We start from the raw sequence: 6,000 nt of genomic DNA, 5'->3' as shown, positions 1-6,000 counted from the left end.
AGATAATCATGTGGTTTTTGTCTTTGGTTCTGTTTTTGTGGTGAATTACGTTTATAGACTTGCGTATGTTGAACCAGCCTTGCATCCCCGGGATGAAGCCTACTTGATCATGGTGGATAAGCTTTTTGATGTGCTGTGGCAATCGGCTTGCCAGTATTTTATTGAAGATTTTTGCATCTATGTTCATCATGGATATTGGCCTGAAGTTTTCTTTTCTTGGTGAGTCTCTGCCGGGTTTTGTTATCAGGATGATGTTGGTCTCATAAAATGATTTGGGAAGGAATCCCTCTTTTTGGATTATTAGGAATAGTTTCAGAAGGAATGGTACCAGCTCCTCTTTGTATATCTGGTATAATTCGGCTGTGTACGCATCTGGACCTGGGCTTTTTTTGGCTGGTAGGCTATTAATTCCTGCCTCAACTTCAGACCTTGTTATTGGTCTATTCAGGGTTTTGACTTCTACCTGGTTTAGGCTTGGGAGGAGGCAAGTGTCCAGGAATTTATCAATTTCTTCTAGGTTTACTAGTTTATGTGCATAGAGTTGTTTGTAATAATCTTTGATTATGGTTTGAATTTCTGTGGAATCTGTGGTGATATCCCCTTTATAGTTTTTTATTGCATCTATTGGATTATTCTCTCTTTTCTTTTTTATTAATGTGGTTGGTGGTCTGTGTATTTTGTTGGTCTTTTTGAAAAACCAGCTCCTGGATTTCTTGATTTTTTGAAGGATTTTTTTGTGTTTCTGTCTCCTTCAGTTCTGCTCTGATCTTAGTTATTTCTTGTCTTCTGCTAGGTTTTGAGATTTTTGATCTTGCTCCTCTAGCTCTTTCAATTTTGACGATAGGGTGTCGATTTTAGATCTCTCCTTGCTTCTCATGTGGGCATTTATTGCTATATATTTTCCTCTAGAGACTGCTTTAAATGTGTCCCAGAGATTCTGGTATGTTGTGTCTTCATTCTCATTGGTTTCAAAGAACATCTTTATTTCTGTCTTCATTTCATTGTTCATCCAGTCAACATTCAAGAGCCGGTTGTTCAGTTTCCATGAAGCTGTGTGGTTCTGAGTTAGTTTCTGAATTGTGAGTTCTAACTTGATTGCACTGTGGTCTGAGAGATTGTTTGTTATGATTTCCATTCTTTTGCATTGCTGAGGAGTGATTTACTCCAATTATGTGGTCAATTTTAGAGCAGGTGCGATGTGGTGAACATATCTCAAAATAATAAAAGCTATTTACGACAAACCAACAGCCAATATCATATTGAATGGGCAAAAACTAGAAGTATTCCCTTTGAAATCTGGCACTAGACAAGGATGCCCTCTCTCACCACTCCTATTCAATATAGTACTGGAAGTTCTAGCCAGAGCAATCAGGCAAGAAAAAGAAATAAAGGGTATTCAAATAGGAAAGGAGGAAGTCAAATTGTCTCTATTTGCAGATGGCATGATTGTATATCTAGAAGACCCCATCATCTCAGTCCAAAATCCCCTGAAACTGAAAAGCAACTTCAGCAAAGTCTCAGCATATAAAATCAATGTGCAAAAATCACAAGCATTCCTATACACCAATAACAGACTTAAAGAGAGCCAAATAAGGAATGAACTGCCATTCACAATTGCTACAAAGGGAGTAAAATACCTAGGAATACAACTAACAAGGAAGGTAAAGGACATCTTCAAGGAGACAAACCACTGCTCAATGAAATAAGTGGGGACACAAACAGATGGAGAAACATTCCATGTTCATGGTTAGGAAGAATCAATATCGTGAAAATGGCCATACTGCCCAAAGTAATTTACAGATTCAATGCTCTCCCCATCAAGCTACCGATGACCTTCTTCACAGAACTGGAAAAAACCACTTTAAACTTCATATGGAAACAAAAGAGAGCCCGCATAACCAAGTCAATTCTAAGCAAAAAGAACAAAGTGGGAGGCATCACACTATCGGACTTCAAACTCTACTACAAGGCTACAGTAATCAAAACAGCATGGTACTTGTACCAAAAACAGAGATATAGACCAATGGAACAGAACAGAGGCCCTCAGAGGCAATGCCACACATCTACAACCATCTGATCTTTGACAAACCTGACAAAAACAAGCAATGGGGAAAGGATTCCATGTTTAGTAAACGGTATTGGGAAAACTGGCTAACCGTGTGCAGAAAGCAGAAACTGGACCCCTTCCTGACACCTTACACTAAAATAAACTCCAGATGGATTAAAGACTTAAACTTAAGACCTAACACCATAAAAACCCTAGAAGAAAATCTAGGCAAAACCATTCAGGACATAGGTGTAGGCAAGGACTTCATGACCAAAACACCAAAAGCATTGATAACAAAAGCCAAAATAGACAAATGGGACCTAATCAAACTCCACAGCTTCTGTGCGGCAAAAGAAATAGTCATTAGAGTGAATCGGCAACCAACAGAATGGGAAAAAATTTTTGCAGTCTACCCATCTGACAAAGGGCTGATATCCAGAATTTATAAAGAACTAAAACAGATTTACAAGAAAAAAACCAACAAGCCCATTCAAAAGTGGGCAAAGGATATGAACAAACACTTTACAAAAGAAGACATATATGAGGCCAACAAACATATGAAAAAATGCTCATCATCACTGGTCATTAGGGAAATGCAAATCAAAACTGCATTGAGATGCCATTAAAAAATCTGGAGACAACAGATGCTGGAGAGGATGTGAATTAGGAACACTTTTACACTGTTGATGGGAGTATAAATTAGTTCAGCCATTGTGGAAGACAGTGTGGTGATTCCTCAAGAACTAAGAAATAGAAATTCCATTTGACCCAGCAATCCCATTACTGGGTATATATCCAAAGGATTATAAATCTTTCTACTATAAGGACACATGCACACGAATGTTCATTGCAGCACTGTTTACAATAGCAAAGACCTGGAACCAACCCAAATGCCCATCGATGATAGACTGGACAGGGAAAATGTGGCACATATACACCTTGGAATACTATGCAGCCATCAAAAACAATGAGTTCATGTCCTTTGTAGGGACATGGATGAACCTGGAAACCATCATTCTCAGCAAACTGACACAAGAACAGAAAATCAAACACCGCATGTTCTCACTCATAGGCGGGTGTTGAACAATTAGAACACATGAACACAGGGAGGGGAGCATCACACACTGGGGTCTGTTGGGGGGAAATAGGGGAGGGACACCGGGGGTGGGGAGTTGGGGAGAGATAGCAGGAGGAGAAATGCCAGATATAGGTGAAGGGGAGGAAGGCAGTAAATCACACTGCCATGTGTGTACCTATGCAACAATCTTGCATGTTCTTCACGTGTACCCCAAAACCTAAAATGCAATTTAAAAAAAAGTGTTTTTGTTAGTGTAAATTCTAACAACTATTGTTGAGGTGGTTGGTTTTTTGTTGTTGTTGTTTGTTTGTTTGTTTTTTTGAGATGGAGTCTTGCTTTGTTGCTCAGGCTGGAGTACAATAGCATGATCTCAGCTCACTGCAATCTCCACCACCTGTGTTCAAGTAATTCTCCTGCCTCAGCCTCCCGAGTAGCTGGGATTATGGGCACCCACCACTGCTCCCAGCTAATTTTTGTATTTTTAGTAGAGACCAGGTTTTTTCATGATGGCATGCTGGTTTGAACTCCTGACCTCAGGTGATCTGCCTGCCTCAGCCTCCCAAAGTGCTGGCATTACAGGCGTGAGCCACTGCACCTGGTCACTGTTGAGTTTTAATAGCATTATACACATATACACACATACAAACAAGTATGTACATATACTTAATAGCGTAGTGTTTATAAACACAGAATCAGAACTTGAATTCCTTCATCCTATATGGAGGAACTTGAATTCCTATCATCCTATATGGAGTTAACTTATGCTGTAATTTAAATACAGTGTCTTCTCCCAGTTTTTATTTGTGCTTTACTTTAAAAACAGTAACATAGAACATGAACTACAAATTGTAATATCCTTGTTTGGTAAATGCAAATTTTAGGTCACACATAAAATATTTTGTGCAATTTAAAGACATATGTAAATACTAACGTTTACTCATTTTGAATTGTTTAAAAACTAAATAACAATTCAAGAAAATATGTTATTTAGTGTATAATTTTGTAGCTACTAAAATTGTTTCATTTGAAGACATTTTACTTACTACTATTTATCTCCACTGGCATGATCATATATAAATGTATATATAATGGTTATATATATCATGATTTTATATATAAATCTTTTATTCAACTTTGTGTGTGTAGATATACATAAAGTTATATATACACACACACACACACACACACACACACACACACACACAATGTTCAGTAAAAGAAGATTTTTACTGTATTTATTTCAGGGTATTATTATTCATTCCACATAATTATTAACAGAAGTAGCTCGGTCATCTCCAGGAGGGGTTGTTAGGGAACATTCTGCTCTGCTGTTGAATCTAGTAGGTACACTGTTGCTCCCCTTCATCTCTTCCCTCCCTCCCTCACCAAAATCAGTGTTTCCATGCGTGGTTCACAGCTTCTGCCTCCGGCTCTAATTTCTACTGCACTGTAATAGTCCCTTACATTTGTATTTGTTGCTTTCCTCTCTTTTGTTTCTGCTTTCCCTTTTCCTTTTGTAAAATTTCTTGCTTTTTCCTGTGTACTTGGTTCCTTCTTCGGATGCTTGGTTTGGATCATTCCTGCTAGCCAGTAAGAATCCCTTTATTTCTGCTTGGAACACATATTACTACATGAGGAAAAGGTTTTGCCCCCATGGCTGAAGGGCTGTTACTGTTACTTGCATGGAAGCTGATCCCCTCACCTTTTCCTTAATTCCTGGAAGTATTCCACACATAAAAGTCACCAGCTTTATATATTTCCCAAAGTAAACACTAACACAATTTTACCCATAATGCTAAATTATTATAATAAGCTCTGGTGGTGAATTTAATGAACATAAAATGGACATGGCTTGCCATGCAAAGAAACAAACACTCCCATTATCACCTAATTTCCTCATCTATTACTTTGAAAAGTGTACAGTGACACCATCTCACACTTATTTGTATAGCACTTGCTCATTCATTTGCATTATTTCCTTTGCCATTTACAACAATCTTATTTTCAGTTATCGCTATTACTGGCCAATATCGTCTCCATTTTAGAAATAAGTAAAGCACCTAAATGACTTGTCTCTAGTTACTTGGAAGGCCAGTGGCAGAAAGAAATATTTTCCCCACATCAAACTGCTTCTAAGTATCATAGATTGTTACTTTTTAGAGTTTCATGAAAATACTACAATGCTCATGTGAGGAAATAATTACTAAAATTTGAGAGGCTCTCACTTTAAAATATATCATTATGCCTGATGGTGGAGACCTGCTTATCTGAGTATCTGAGGGATACAGTCTCTTTTATTATAAACAGAATCTTTATTTATGAAACCAAAACATTTGATTTACGCATTAAATAGATGAAGTAGCTTCTTAGATTCATAATAGTGGAGGGGGTGCTGGAGGGCATGAATTATGTTTCAACAGAATTAAATTTTTTTCTTTCATCTCTCTCTTAACTAGCCCATCCTCCAAGACTCATTCCTAATCATATCTTCTTGAAAATCCTCTTATATCCCCAGATGGACATCTTTCTCTCTGCACCTGCAGATTTTGCACTGGGGATTCCTTACTTTGTCCAGCCCAACATCTAACTCTTCATGTGGTAATGGAACCCGCATTTCTCCTGTGGATTCACTCTTCTCCCATTGTGAGTCCTAGGTGGTTTGAGCATGCCAACTCCCTCTTGATTCCTGGGATGAGCCCATGCTAAAGGCCTAGTCAACGAAATCCCCTTGGCTACAGAAACTAGTTGAGGCCTGGGTCCAATGAGGCTCAATCACAAAGCTTTTTGTGAGACTGCTGTAAGAAAGAAAATGACTTTGGGGGACTAAGAACTGGAGGGACAGAAATCGAGATCTGTGGAAGCTGCCATAGGTAAA

Source organism: Cebus imitator, unplaced genomic scaffold (assembly GCF_001604975.1).
Source record: "Cebus imitator isolate Cc_AM_T3 unplaced genomic scaffold, Cebus_imitator-1.0 Scaffold213, whole genome shotgun sequence".
Classification (NCBI taxonomy): Eukaryota; Metazoa; Chordata; class Mammalia; order Primates; family Cebidae; genus Cebus; species Cebus imitator.
This window is presented reverse-complemented; position numbering follows the sequence as displayed.